General features: G+C 42.2%; 1 protein-coding gene across 2 annotated transcripts in view; it reads left to right on the forward strand.

Moving 5' to 3' along the window:
- The window catches only part of LOC138288215 (lysozyme C-like), a 145,044-nt gene that overhangs the window by 96,950 nt on the left and 32,188 nt on the right, over positions 1 to 15,906 (forward strand). The gene's annotated exons all lie outside the window — the stretch shown is intronic.

The raw sequence follows: 15,906 nt of genomic DNA on the forward strand, positions 1-15,906 counted from the left end.
GCCCTACTTTTATATAGTGAGCACCCAGCCAGAAGACTTAAAAGACATACTTTTGAGGTGACATAGCTAATATAGCAATGTAGGGTTTTTTTTATCTGGCAAAGGCACTATTACTTGACAAGCAACAAACCAGTGCTTTTAAACTTAAACCCAGACTGAGCACAATGGTGCTCACCTAACACCCTTTTTTCATATATATGTGGGTGTGAAAATACAACCTGACCCCACGTATGACACTTAAATTCCACGCTACGTAAGCCAGTTAGGCAAAACTAATGCATAGTACTTGTTTGAGGGGGAAAGCATGCATGCTCTGACACTAACTAGCAGTGTGGTAGCACACAGAGTCCTAAAAGCCAGCAATACCAAATAGGTAAACGTGGAGGGAGCACTTCTAAAATAATTACCTTTCTTATAATAGCCATTTATATAGTGCATAATAACAACAGTCCCTTCTATGATTGCAGACTTCTCCCAATGGCTGTATGACATTACAACAAATGTCATTACAATGCATGCCCTTACCACATATTGCCTTTACTGCGTAAGTCTTTACCACGCATATGCCTTTACCACACATGCCTTTATAGTGAAATCGTAAGGATATGTCAGGAAAGTAAAACCTCTGTTTCATACCTATATATCTATATATATCTATATATACATATGTATACATATACATATGTATATATATAAATATATATATATATACATATGTGCCTGCACTTGAAAGGGCTGTGCCTGTCCTGACACAATACAGTCTCTAACCTTCTAGAGCAGGGGTCTCCAAACTTTTTAATGCCGCGCCCCCCAAGTTGGAAACTAAAAATCATTGGGCCCCACCTCAGAATTTTTCACAATTATTTTATAAAGATGGCAATGTTTGAATATGTCTAGGCCTATTTAAACATTGCTGTTAAGTACTGTTACCTTTTTTTAAATGCAATAACATTGCAATAACATGCTTCTGCTTAAAACAAAGGCCTGTTATCTGTATAATGCTTCTTTTGGCCAGAGTCTGGCGCCCCCCCCTAGGATCACTTGGGGCCCCCCTAGGGGGGCCCGCCCCCCAGTTTGAAGACCTCTGTTCTAGAGTGTGTCTGGGGTCAGGACATGGAGAGGAGGAAGGGTCTTGTGCACTACAAAGGCTTTCCTTTGATGTTTGCCTACTTGAAAGGCAGAAATGCATATAAGTATTGGATTCCTTTACCCTGTCTAGAGTGAGGGTCCTTACCCTCACTCTAGACAGTTGTAAACTGACTGCCATATAAAGTCCCTAATATATATATATATATATATATATAGCTATATATCTATTCATATATATATATCTATATATATATACATATATATATAGATATATCTCTCTCTCTCTCTCTCTCTCTCTCTATATATATATATAATAAATATATATATATATATATATATATAGATATATATATATAGATATATATGTATATATTCGCCGCTGGGGAGTTAGGCGCAAGTTGCACTCGGAGATAAATAAACTAGAGAAGGAAATGGGAGACTTGGAAAAAGCGATGGCAAATAAAGCAGTTCCTTACTCAACACTGAAAGAGGCAAGGACGAAATATAACGAAACAGACAACCGCCTCCGAAAACACGATCATAAATATCGCTTAATGCGACTACATGCAGAGAGAGACAGGTCTGGTAGGATGCTAGCATGGCTCCTCCGCGAGAACCGGCAACACTCTCCGATTGGGTCTATAAAAGAGCAAGCAGGTAAAATACTCACTACGCAGGATGAAATTAATGGGGCTTTCAGGGAGTACTACACTAAGTTATACACCAAATGCACCACGTGTACTCTCCTGCAGCTGAGGTCCTTTCTGGAGGACTCTCCAATGACACAAATATCGTTAGCAGACAGGCAGCAACTAGACGCCCCACTCACAATGGAGGAAATCGATAGAGCAGTGCTGCAGATGCCCAGGAATAAAGCCCCAGGCACGGACGGACTCTCAGTAGAGTACTACTCCACATGCTCGTTGCACCTGAAAACACACTTGAAGAAAGTGTTTGAAGAGGCATGGGTCAGTAAAACCCTACCACCTACACTGAGAGATGCTATGGTGGTGGTTCTTCCCAAGGATGGACGAGACCCCAACGATGTTAAATCCTACAGACCACTATCACTCCTGAACCTAGACTGTAAAATTTTAGGCAAGATCCTCGCTAACAGGCTCGCCCGCTAATGCACACTGTGATACATGAAGACCAAAACGGCTTCATCCCAAAACGCAACACCTTCTTAAATATCCACAGACTCCTGGGAGTACTGGGGGATACCCCCCCGGAGGCTCATGATGAGGTGGTACTATCGCTAGACATCGAGAAGGCATTTGACACTCTGGAGTGGGACTTCCTGTTTGCCACAATGCAATGCATGGGAATAGGGCCCAATTTTATACAGTGGGTGCAGACACTGTACACCAAACCACACGCCAGGGTGAAAACAGGCGGGGACATATCAGATAGTTTCCAATCACAAGGGGCACAAGACAGGGTTTCCCATTGTCCCCCCTGTTGTTTGCCATGGCAATGGAGCCGCTGGCCATTCGCATACATGCTGCGCAGAGGAGATGGGGGGTAGTCAGGAGCGGTTTGTATCACAGCATATCGCTGTATGCAGATGATGCGTTAATATATGTGCGAAAAGGGCCTGAGACAATCCCTTTGGTAATGTCACTGCTAACTAAATACGGGGACTTATCGGGGTTGGTGGTAAACTGGGACAAATCATGTATATTTCCGTTAACCATATGGTCCCCGGCAAGACAAGAGAATGCCACGGCTGGCACATTTAAATATTTGGGGGTACATATATACCACAAAAAAGAAGACCTAAGAGACAGGAACCTAGGGAGGGCACTGACCTCCATGAAGGGGTCACTAAGTTTCTGGAATAAACCTCCACTGTCACCCCAGGGCAGGGTGGTGGTGGCAAATATGTTGCTGTTGCCTAGGTTATTATATTATTTCGCAGCCCTGCCTATCTGGGTCCCCAGGAGTTTTTTCAAAGGCCTGAACACAGTATTACTGCAACTAATATGGAGAGGCGGTAGGACAAGGGTTGCACTTGCCACCCTGCAGTGCCCGCTTGATGCGGGCGTACTGGGAGCCCCTAACTTCGAACTGTATTATGCAGCTGCACAATTACAGTGGATACTGGTTGCACAGGCCAACATAGGCGGAGTGCAAATGGCTTCTAGCCCGGCTGGACGGGGCACCGCTGATTACATGGTTAATGAATAAGACACCAAAGGGGACCCCCGGCAACCCGCTTACTGAGGTAACGCAACTATGCTGGCAAAGATACATACAAAAAGACCATAAAACACTCCTATACTCACCACTCCTAGCACTAGGATTGATAACAGGCTGCGTGGATACGGTGGGCTCACATACACTCAAGACCTGGACAGAGGCCGGGATAATGACGGTTGGGGACTGCTTCGAAGACGGGAAATTGATGACATTCGAAGCTATCCAGGCCCTAACAGCAGTGAACCCCGGACAATTTCTGTCCTATTATGCAATTGCCCACCTGATCCAAAAGACATGGGCCACGGGGGACTCGGAACCTGAGTGCTCCCCCACATTTCACCACATGTTGAATTTCGATAGCCAAACAATCTGTACAAACCTCTGAACAAGCCCTCCGAGCTCACCCAAGAGAGACCAAGGGACAGGTGGAATGCAGTCCTCACCAACCCGATCTCGCAAGTGGAGTGGCTGAAAGCCCTCTATCACATAAGAGGGGTGTCCAGAAATTCCAGGTTTCGCTACACACAATTCAATTATATGCATCAAACATACCTATCCCCAGCCAAGATATGCCGCATGTTCCCTGGGTTTACACCGACCTGCCAGCAGTGTGGCACCTCAGGAGCGCATTTCTACCAAATGGTATGGGAATGCGCCCACATACACAGGGAATGGAGGGGCTTGACAGAGGAGGTAGCGGAAATAACAGGCCTGACACTCGCAGCAGACCCCAAATCTTGCCTGCTAGGGCTGAGAGTCAGAGAAAAGAAATACCAACACAAACATAACTTTGCAGACCTAGCATTCGTGCTATACAAAAGGCTGATTGCAATGAACTGGAAGGCCCCCAGGGCCCCTGACCTGAAGGCCTGGCGCTCCCTTACGTTGTGCTGGACCAGGACGGAGGCCCTGGTGCTTAGTAAACTTGCACGCGCGGGACAAAACCACATGGGCGAGGAGATCTGGGAAACACTGATCACCCGACTAGCTGCCAAAAATGATGAAAGGCCGCCATGACACAGACGGTGAGGAAGGGAAAGCAAAGAACTACTAGACACCCTTTGAGCGCCAGATCAAGCAACCAAACTCGGAGCACAACACTTAGCAGAGATGGAACCCGCCCCCCCTCAGTGGAGCCACCACAAGTAATAATAGGGGTCCGGTGAGGAATGCACACACGCACCAGTAACATGCAAATAATGCACACCACCGAGTCACACACATACCCCGAAATAAACGTGCCCCCCTCCTCTCAACTCAGTCAACACGCAATATTAGAGTTAGATCCACTAGTGCCAATAAACACGCTTACCCAAAGTCACGTGGCAATTAAACAGGACAGATTGTAGTAAAAAATGACCCAAGTGTTTCTATGTGTAAGGTGGCGGGATTTCAGTATGTTAATGTTGTTGCATGAGTACTGTCTGTTACACTATTGATTATCCTGTTGTGACCGCCCCTCCTCGGAAGCAGAGGAGAGGCGGCACAATAATGTAACTGTGTAACCCTAATTGTGTAAACATTTAAAATTTAATAAACATATTCAACAACAAAAAAAAAAATGTATATATTCGCCAGTAGGTAGTTATCGTTAGGACCATGTTTCCATAAAAAAAGCATTTTTTGACTTGCCCACATCTTTGGCGCCATTTGACAAATCTTCACCAACATTCCCAAAAAGTGTTCTCGAGAATCTTGTTATGCATGGGAGATTTCGGGGTGATGCTTCAAGCGAGGACTGAGAAATAGGAGTGGCCAAAAAAGTTGTGTTTCCTATGTTCATTCCCGTGGGGATTTTGAACATGACTACAGCAAAAACTGCTGAACGGAATTTCTCCAAATCTGGCAGAAATTTAGCTTTTGGTCCAGAAAGAAGCCTTTTTCTTGTTTGGTGTAAATCTGTTCAGTAGTATTTGAGATAGTAAAAGAAAAAGAAATATAGCTATCTAGAGGCTCTGTAATTGGCTGGTCATAACCTGAACAGAAAGTTGTGGCCACCATTTTTATGTCCCGGGACACAGTCCCTGGGACTGAAAAACTAAATGAAAAGTAGTAATGGGTTAGGGTGGACCTGACCTCAGGGGTGTTATATAGGTTTATTTCAAAATATGGGTTTAAAATGATTTTTTTCACCAATTACTTGAGAATATTAGTGAATAATTTGCAAATATCACACATGGTGAAATAAAATGTAATAGAAACATTCACAGACTCATTCATAGACTAATTCATTCACCCAGGGACTCATGTGCCCACTCACACACCCACTCGTACACTCGTGTACCCACTTAGACCCACTCATAGATTCACGCACCCACTTTCAGACCTATTCAGACACACACACACAACTCACAGATCCACTGACAGAGACATGGCCAAAGATCGTGCACAGCACTGGGCTGGGTAGTTTATAAGGCCCTGTGGCCAACCCCCGCCGCGCACGCCCTTTGTCAGTGGTCAGATTTATGCATAGTAATTAAAATTACTTCACATTAAAAAAACATAGACATTCACAGAAAAAAGGTTACAGTGACGTTATAGTTAGGTTCTGAATTTACTCATACAAAATCATAGAAATTCAGCAGTTATAGTTAGAGTTACCTCAAGTAACTATAACTAACGCCCAAAGATAACTACAACCCACTCTTTCGCCATGCACAGCTAATCACTCCACATATTATATCATTGATGACACCTTCTATGGCATCTTTGATATTATCACTGCAACATTTGCAGTAAACAATTGATGAGAAAACTGTGCATGGTGAGGATGCTAGTTATAGTTACCTTAGGGGGCGAGTTATAGTTACTTGAAATAACTCTATATATAACTGCTGAATTTCTATGGTTTTCTGAGAGTAGATTCATAACCTAACTATAATGTCCCTGTAACCTTTGGTTTCTAAGGTGAATTTCTATGTTTTTTAGGAGTTTAAAAAAATGTATTTAGACATTTTGAAAAACATAGAAAAGTCATGTGACTTCTTACTAAACAATCTAAATTGAAACATTGAAAAATACAATAAAAGTTTTTTAGGAGTTTTTCTGGGGAAAATAAGGAAAGGAGAGGTCAGGGAAAAAGGGAACGTATTAATCATGTAACTATAAATAGGGGCAAAAAAAAAGATATCCTCACATTTGAAACAGATTAAAAGAAATGTTCAAACTTGAACAATATAGTAGAACAATAACTTAGAAATGTAGTGGATATAACTAAAGTTTAAATGACAGAGAGATAAGCTCACGGAAGATGAACATTTTCTGACAATATGCAATCTGTCTCAGCAGCAAAATTGTCTATTCTATGTAAAAAAATTAGAGCATTGATGTAAAAATAAAGTATCTAATTTATGATGATGCAAAACACTATTCCACCATGCCATATATGAAAGTTTAGAAGAACATTTCCAATTATATAAAATTTGTTGAAAAGCAATAGCAAGAAAAATATCAAATACTTTGTTCTCTGATGCATTATGAAATAATTCACTAGATAAAGTACCCCAAAAATATATTAAATGTTAAAACAGTGTTTTAGTTTGAATATCTGAGTCAGATGTAACCATATTTTATGCCATAAAGATAACGTGTTCGGGCACCAAAATAATAAATGCATTAGATCCACTTTGGCAAAGTCACACGGCCAGCATTTAGGTAAATTGGAGGGCAAAAATGTTGAACATTGAAGGGGTGTAAAGTAAAGGTTGTGATAAATAAAAAAATTAAATTTGTGTGATGTTAGCTGTTCTAGATATTTTACAAATAAGTGACCAAATCTTATTCCAAAAAATGGCATCCCAATCAACTCCCAGATCTTGTTCCCATGAGAGGTCAGGTTTAGACTTGGCCCGATTGGTATTAAGAGGTAATAAAACGTTATAAATAGTGGAAGCTTTAGGTGTTGAGCTAACTAAAGTAGTGAATGCAGAAGGATGGGAAATGACAGCAGGTTCAGTTTGTATAGAAAGCAAATAATCTAGAACTACATCAATTAAAGTGTTGAACTGATTTTGGAATGAGGAGGGGCAGTTACATTTCTACTGAAATTGAGAAAAAGAGAGAGGAACAATCCCCTCAAAAGTGCTTAATCCATATAATGCCTTTAGACTTCCAAGTACGCCAACAAAATAGGTCTATTGTTGATTGTAACTAGAGTATATTACCATAAAGATTATGCGAAGAAAATAAGAGGAGTTAATGATTGCTGACATGATTGCTGACTGAATGACAGCAATAAAGAGTGTGAATATTTAAAAACTGGAGTAGAAATAAGAGAACATTTTGACGTAAAAGACAAAATCTCATTCGTCGTGAAGGGGTTCAACAAGGTTGATTCGATTTGTAACCATAATGGAGAAAAGAGATGAACAGATTCAGAAAGCCAAAAAATAGCTTGACATAAACCAAAAGCAGCATGATATTTAGCATAATTTAAAAAATTCATCCCGCCTTTAGATTTCAACTTCTGTTAGCAAGCAAGAGATATCCTTGTTTTTTTTTATTTTCCATAAAAAGTTGGACAATATAGAATATATTGGTTTAAAAATAGTATTTGGAATAGATACCAGTAGCATAGAAATAGTATAAAGTAATAAAGGATAAATCATCATTTTTATAGAATCAAAGCGTCCCCACCAAGATAAATAAAAAGGATTCCAGGAGGAAATTAAGTGGTCAATCTTATGACGGAGTTCTTTAAAATTAATATGAATTGTTTCTCTAACAGAAGAAGTAAACCAAATACCTAAATATTTAATCTTAGATAAGGGGGGCCACTGAAAACCAGAATCAACAAATGAATGTTTAAAAGTAAATGTATTTAGTGGAAGGACTTCAGTTTGATCTTCATTATTTTTATAACCAGAGGCATCGGAAAGAGATCTATTTCATTTAATAGGGCAGAAAGAGAATATCGTCTGCATATGCAGCCAGTTTTAACAGTTTTTCTCCATATGGAAAACCAGAAATATCAGAATTTAGATGAATACGAGTGAGAAAGGGTTCAAGAGCTAAAACAGACAATAAGGGCGAGACAGGACAACCTTGTCTAACACCACGTTTAAGAGAGAAATACGGAGATACTGTACCATTGACTAGAACCGAAGCTCGTGGGGACTTCTATATTAACACTATAAAAGAAAAAAATTTAGGGCCAGAACCGTGCCATGATAAAGTTTTAATCATAAAATCCTAATTAATTCTATCAAATGCTTTTTCTGCATCAATAGTTATGGCAGCTAAAGATTTATTAAGAAAGACGGCCTTACTGAGAACATTAAGGAATAATCTGGTATTGTCAGAAGCTAACCTACCCTTTAAAGACTCTGACTGTTTCTTTCCAATAAGTTGCAGAAGGAAATATTCTAATCTTAATGCTAGTGATTTTGCATAACTTTTATAATCAACATTGATCAAGGGAATAGGTCATAATTCTAACATAATGAAGAGTATTATCCTTCTTTCGGTTTTAAACATTTTGTAGCTTCTTGAAAAGTACCTGAAGTGTTTTCAGATGCAAGAAAGTAATTAAATAAAGAGGACAAGTGAGGAATACGAATATGTGAAAAATGCAAATAAAATTCTACAGTAAAACCATCAGGTCTAGGTGTTTTACCTTTTTTTAAATGTATTTAGGGCTGGTAAAAGTTCTGTAGTTGAAGTATCAGTTTCTAAGGAAGCACAATTTAGATTAGAAGAATTAGCAACATGAGTGTGCAAGTAATACTCATCAATTTGAGAATGATGAGTCTGTGTTTCTTGGGAATATAATGTCTGATAGTAATTAACAAATTCAGTCAAAATATCATCATGTTTCTTCAGTATGGTACCACCAGGTCTAGAAATTGACTCTATTTGAAATCATTTTTTTCTATCTTAAAGATAATTAGCTAATAGCTTGCCAACTTTATTCCTTCTACCATAATAACAGGTATTACTTTTTAAAAGAAAGGAAGAGACTTCCTCTGTAGAAAGAGTGTTAAATTGTAACTTAGATTTAAGAAAATTATTTAAATCTGTATGTGGTTCAGATGTGTGATATTTAGTTTCCAAACTCTAAATATCAGGAAGTTATGCTCTTTAATGTGGAGTTTCTTTTTTTGGAAGAATAATCAGCTGCTTTAAATTAGTCACAAATAGTAGAGGGTGACAAATTAGGATGATCATTAATCTTTCAAAATTCTGAGGTAAATGAAAGAAAGAAATTAGAAAAGTGTGAGTCATGTAGCAAACAGTTATTAAAGCGCCATCTATGAGATTGAGTATATGAGGGAGCCAAGTCCAAATCTGTGAACACCATGGCATGATCCGAAAGTACTATAGGGTCAATAAAAGATTGAATTATATGCTGATTTATAGGTTTAGATAAGAATATATGGTCTCATCTAGTAAGTGAGTCATGTGTATGTGAGTAAAATGTGTAGTCACGTGAAGTGAGATTAGCAATGCTCCAGGAATCTATAAATGAGGAGCTCATTATAGTAGAAAAAAAAATGTTTATACATTTTATGAGAAGAAAATTTAATTGGAGCTTGCCAATGTAAAAGTGGATCCATAATTTGATTACAATCACTACCTAAAATCATATGTGTTCCAAAATATTGAAGACATTTATGAGAGATCATAGGCCAAAAGTTCAAATCATTCTGAGTCGAGCATAAATATTAAAGATAATTACCAGAATGTTATCGATCATAAATCGTAGAATAATCCATTTACCTTTCTGATCTGTTTCCTGTGAGAGGACCTTATACTGTAGATGTTTATTACATAAAATAATAGTACAATTTTTCTTATTGTCAGCAGGGGATACGAATACATGACCAGCCCAACTACGTATAAGTTTCAAATCTTCTGTTTTATCAAGATGTGTTTCTCGTAATGACACAATATCAGGGGCAAGCTTGGCTAAATGAGATAAAATTCTCAGTTTTTTAACAGGATTATTAAAACCTTTCACATTCCATGAAGTAACTCTGAATGATAAAAGTATTAAAACATTTATAAGTAATGTAGATTAATATATTCTGAAGAAGCAAAAAACACCATGTATAAAAAAAATAGAAAAACAATGAGATATAATTATTCAAACAATAGGAGGGATAGGAAAGGAGGAAAAGGGAAAAATAGGAGAAGAAACAAAAAAGAACAGGAAAGAGAGATGAAAAAGAGAGACAGTACATGTCTATGAAGATGACTGATTTATGTGCCTGGCTAAATAAGAACGCACACAATGTTGGGGTGGTGACACACAGATGACGATGGCATACCAACATAAAGGAGCACTGCCACAACAAAACCAAACAAAGGTAGAAGGGGAGAATTTTATTCTCTCTTCCAGAAATGATTCTGCAAGAGAGAATAAAATTAATTTTATCTTAGGTAGAACATCAATATATTGTAAGAGAATTCAGTAATAAACAATTATGCATGTGATCATATAATAGGACTTAATAAGAAGGTGAACTGATAGTATTCATTTTTTACGATATATGTAGGTCAATACATTTCTTAAGTTCAGCTGGATGAGTATATGTAGTAGTCTTATTTTGGTATGTGACTTTGAATGTACAAGGATGGAACAATCCATAACGAGCACCCAGAGATCTCAACATCGGGTGAAGTGTAAAAAATTCCTTCCTTCTCTGAGCTGTGACATTAGGAAATTTGGGAAATGAAGATTTTATTTCCAGACCAAGTAAACTGTTTTTGTGTTTCACCGTGTCTAGAACTATTAATAAGGCTGTTAATTCCAGAAAAAATAAAATTACTCCTCTAGGCTTGGAAGGGGAAGACAAATTAGTCAAACGAGGTCCTAGCCTGCGTGTTCTCTATATATTAAAAATGGAAAGTCCAGTATCTTTGGTATAAAAGACATGAAAAAGACAACAGGGTTTGGACCTTCATTTCCTTCTGGTAATCCATAGATCCTTAAATTGTTATGCCTATTTCTGTCTTCCAAATCCTCCATCTGTTGCTTAAGTTGATTGATTTCCTTTTCCAATACAGCAATTTTATTAACGTTATCTTGTACAGCTGGCACATGATGCTCCAATACAGAATTTTTTGAATCCATTTGAGATCATTTGACATCCCAGTGTTGAATTAGATTATTGGTTTCTTCAACAAATGGTCGAAGAGCTCTAATTTCCTCCAAAAGCAATTCCATAGAGATATAATTAACCACTTTGTCTTGTGTTGGGGGGTTTAGTATTTTTTCGTAGAAATTGGTGATTGAGATTTGCTAGATGAGCCAGCTGAAGAACCATTACGAGAATCAGTTGAGTGTACAGCTTCAGAGGGAGTTGGATTATCTATCTTTAAGTTTCCAATAAAAGTATACTTCTTTTGGGTATACTTTAGATTACAAGTATGAGAAAAGTTCTTCAATCTTCCTATATGAGGGCACTCAACCAAAGAATTGATATTCAGATGCAAAGGTTACAAAATGACTGATCCCAAACTATAGGTGTAGCAGATCCTTGGTATTTGACAAAAATATCTCTTCATTGAAAATGTATCTCTTTTAGTAAATAGATAGGAGCTCCCAAGTAGGCACCTCCACCAACAAAGAATTCCTTGTCTATAGATAGTCCCACTAAATGAAGAATAAGTTTCAGTCAAATGTGTGAAGGACTTCCTAATAAGTTACATCCTTAAAGCATTACTACTTAAAAACTGCTCACATATGTCAAACTCTTAGGTCAATATTGAAGAAAGTACCTCAAATAATTGGGAAAAACGTCTTCCTTAGCGAGTTCAGATCAAATGAAGAGTTCTCCTGTTTACCGGGCAACATTTGCAGTCTCAAAATGGCGGGCGCATTGTGAAAACGCCACAGCCACCGAGGAACTGAAGAATACCATGAAGAAGGTGACCGTTTTCTTCACCAATGTACGACCAGGGAACTGTCTAGGTTATAAGGACAAGAGGTATGAAGTATTTACCTCATTTTCTAAGTGTGAGGCGACGCAGTGATTACAAATGTTCGTAGCGCGGTGGGAGCGCCCGCATCAGGTGGTCATCCTGTATGGTGTTGAAACAATCTCCCCCAATTTCTATGTTTTTTTAATACAAGTGAATATATATGTATATGTCACCTTATTGAACCCTAAACTTACCCACCCCTAAACCCTAAAAACACCCTTACCACCCAAATACCCTTACCCACCCTTAAAGCCTAAAAATACCCTTACCACACAAGTGCCCTTGCCCACCCTAAACATATCCTTACCACAAAAATCCCCTTATCCACCCTAAATCCCACAAATACTTTACACCACCCAAGAACCCTTACCCACCCTAAACCATAAAAATACCCTTACTACCCAAATGCCCTTACTGACCCTATACCATAAAAATGTCCTCACCACCCAAATGTTTTTAACCACTTAAAACTGTAAAATTACCCTTACCACCTAAATGCCCTTACCCATCCTAAACCCTAAAAACACCCTTACCACCTGTAGTAAGCTGGCTCTGTATATCCTATATCAAAATGAGATATAGGCCCTCATTACAACCCTGGCAGTTAGTGTTAAAGTGGAGGTAATACCGGCAACAGGCTGGTGGTAATTACCGCCAAATTATGACCATGGCGGAAAGATCTCTGATAGACAGCCAATGTATCACACCGACCGCCAGGGCGGAAACAACAGGCAACACGGCGGTAGCCGCCTACAGCCAGGCGGAAGTCAATGTTCCGTCCACCATATTATGACCCAGGAAACCACCACCTTTTCCGGGGCAGTACCAACGACATCAAAAGCCTGGCGAAACAGAGCTCAGAAGGGAAAAAACTCACCATGATCTTCTACGTGCAGCTCCACCACGAACACCAATGCTGGCGAAGAGGACGACAGTAAGTACAGCCGTCTAGCACACAAGGGAAGGGGGAGGAAAAGGAGAGTGACCCACACATGCACCACACACACACCCAACACCATACACACAACCAGCTGCATTACTAAAACATTTTTACCCAGTACCTCAGATGAATAATGCAAGGACAAATCGATTTTGAAAAAGTGAATGTAATGAGAGCAACACATCAAGATAAATAAGTGAGGCAAGATAATAGATATATACATATGTACATAAAAAGGGACACAGCCCAGTCCACAATGTACGTTGTCGACATGGCCACAGGCCAAAGTCCAAGGCCACACATGGCATCTGCTTCAACACGGAGAGAACGCTGCAGGGGCATCAGTTGGGAAATAGACAAGCACCTCAGGGGGAAGGGGGATGGGGGGGGTACCTCATCCAGCAGATGGAACAAGACCACTGGTTCTGGAGGGGACAACATGCACTGTGCTTTGCCCTGGGGACTGCAAGGCCACAGTCTCTTGAGTGGGTGACTTGCCTAATTGCTCTGGAGAGGGCAACATGCCCATTGCTTTGTCCTGGGGAGTGCAAGGCCACAGTCTCTCGAGTGGGTGACTTGCCCACATGCTCTGGAGTCGGCAACATGCCCTATGCTTGGTCCTGGGATTGCAAGGCCACAGTCTCTCGAGTGGGTGACTTGCTCACTTGCTCTGGAGGGGGCAACATGCCCATTGCTTTGTCCTGGGGAGTGCAAGGCCACAGTCTCTCGAGTGGGTGTCATACCCACTGGTTCTGGAGGGGGCACGTGCCCTGTGTTCTTGATCCTGGGGAGTCAGGGGTAGGTGGGTGTCTTGCCACTGGTTCTGGAGGCGGCACTGTGCCCTGTGTTCTTGATCCTTTAGAGTCTGGGGTAGGTGGGTGTCTTAACCACTGGTTCTGGAGGTGGCACCGTGCCCTGTGTTCTTGATCCCGGGGAGTCTGGGGTAGGTGGGTGTCATATCCACTGGGTCTGGAGGGGGCATCGTGCCCTGTGTTCTTGATCCTGGGGAGTCTGGGGCAGCTGGGTGTCTAACCCACTGGTTTTGGAGGGGGCATTGTGCCCTGTGTTCTTGATCACAGGGAGTCTGGGGTAGGTGGGTGTCTTACCCACTGGTTCTGGAGGGGGCATTGGGCCCTGTGCTCTTGAGCCTGGGGGTGCAAGGTCAGTCTCTCAGGTGGGTGTCATACCCACTGGATTTTCAGGGGGCAGGCCGCACAGCAGCCCATGGGGACAGGATTACATACCGTCCGCCGGCGGTGACGGCTGCTCACTGGAGGTGGTGGAGCTGCTGGTGGGGGGAGGCTCCTGCCCATCCCCTGCAACCTCGAACGGCTGCCCACTGAAGGTGGTGGTGCTGCTGCTGGGGGGGAGGCACCTGCCCATCCCCTGCAACCTCAGACGGCTGCTCACTGGTGGTGGTGGTGGTGCTGCGGCTGGGGGGGAGGCTCCTGCCCATCCCCTCAAACCTTGGACAGCTGCTCATTGGAGGAGGTGGTGCTGCCAATGGGGGAAGGCACCTGCCCATCCCCTGCAACCTCGGATGGCTGTTCACTGGTGGTGGTGGTGGTGCTGCTGGGGGGGGCTCCTGCCCATCACCTGCAAACTCAGACGGCTGCTCACTGGTGGTGGTGGTGGTGGTGCTGCTGCTGGGGGGGAGGAGGCTCCTGCCCATCTTCTGCAACCTTGGACGGCTGCTCACTGGTGGTGGTGATGCAGCTGCTGGTGGGGGCTCCTGCCCATCCCCTGCAACCTCAGACAGCCGCTTACTCGTGGTGGTGGTGCTGCTGCAGGGGAGAAGGCTCCTGCTCATCCCATGCAACCTCTGACGGCTGCACAACCATGGTTGTAGGTAGTGGCTCCGTCACAGTTTCTGCCCCAGGCTCCTTGCTCTTCCTGGCAGCTGGGGCAGGCTCCTTAGTCTGTCTGGCAGCTGGAGCAGGCTCCTTAGTCTTCCTGGCAGCTGGGGAATGCTCCTTTAACCTCTTAGCAGCAGCTGGGGCAGGCTCATTTGTCTTCCTGGCAGCAGCTGGGGCAGGCTCATTTGTCTTCCTGGCAGCAGCTTGGGCAGGCTTCTTGCTCTTTCTGGCAGCTGTGGCAGCCTCCTTTCCCTTGAGACTGATTGGTGCAGGCTCCTTCACCCTCAGGACATGTGCCTTGGATCCTTTTCCACCACAAGTGGGTGTGGTGACGACTGGGAGCGTGGACTGGGTGGCTGAGATGGTTGGCTGAGTTCTTCCCACCCTGGCCAGACATGCAGCATGGGGGGGAGCGGGAGGGGTAGGGAAGAGGTCAGTGGTGGATAGGAACAATTGTTTAGGGACATTGGGGTGGGAAGAGGGATAAAGTTTGGGAGTGGAGGAAGAGGGAGTGGTTGTAGGAGGTGTCTGCTGATTTTTGCTGCAGGTGCATGGGCTGGATGCCTTTGTGAGGCGGATGGCTGTTGGGTGTCTGAGTGCTTGCGTTTGTGTACCTTAGGTGGGGGTGGGGACAGACACAGTGGGAAAGGACTCAGGGGACATGTGCATGGCTGTTGTGGAGGTATCTGCCACTGAGGTGTGTGTTCTGCTTGGTGTGGTGGTGATGCTGGTAGTGGATGATGATGTAGTGCATGCAGGTGTGAGTGTAGACAGAACTGGTGGGGAGGTTGAGGAGGAGGAGGGGAGACAGTGGAAATTGTAGATGTTGGTATGCCTGCATCTGGATGGTGTTTGTGTGAGTGCCTGTGAGATGAAGTGTGGTGCTTGTGTTTG

Source organism: Pleurodeles waltl, chromosome 4_1 (assembly GCF_031143425.1).
Source record: "Pleurodeles waltl isolate 20211129_DDA chromosome 4_1, aPleWal1.hap1.20221129, whole genome shotgun sequence".
Taxonomy (NCBI): domain Eukaryota; kingdom Metazoa; phylum Chordata; class Amphibia; order Caudata; family Salamandridae; genus Pleurodeles; species Pleurodeles waltl.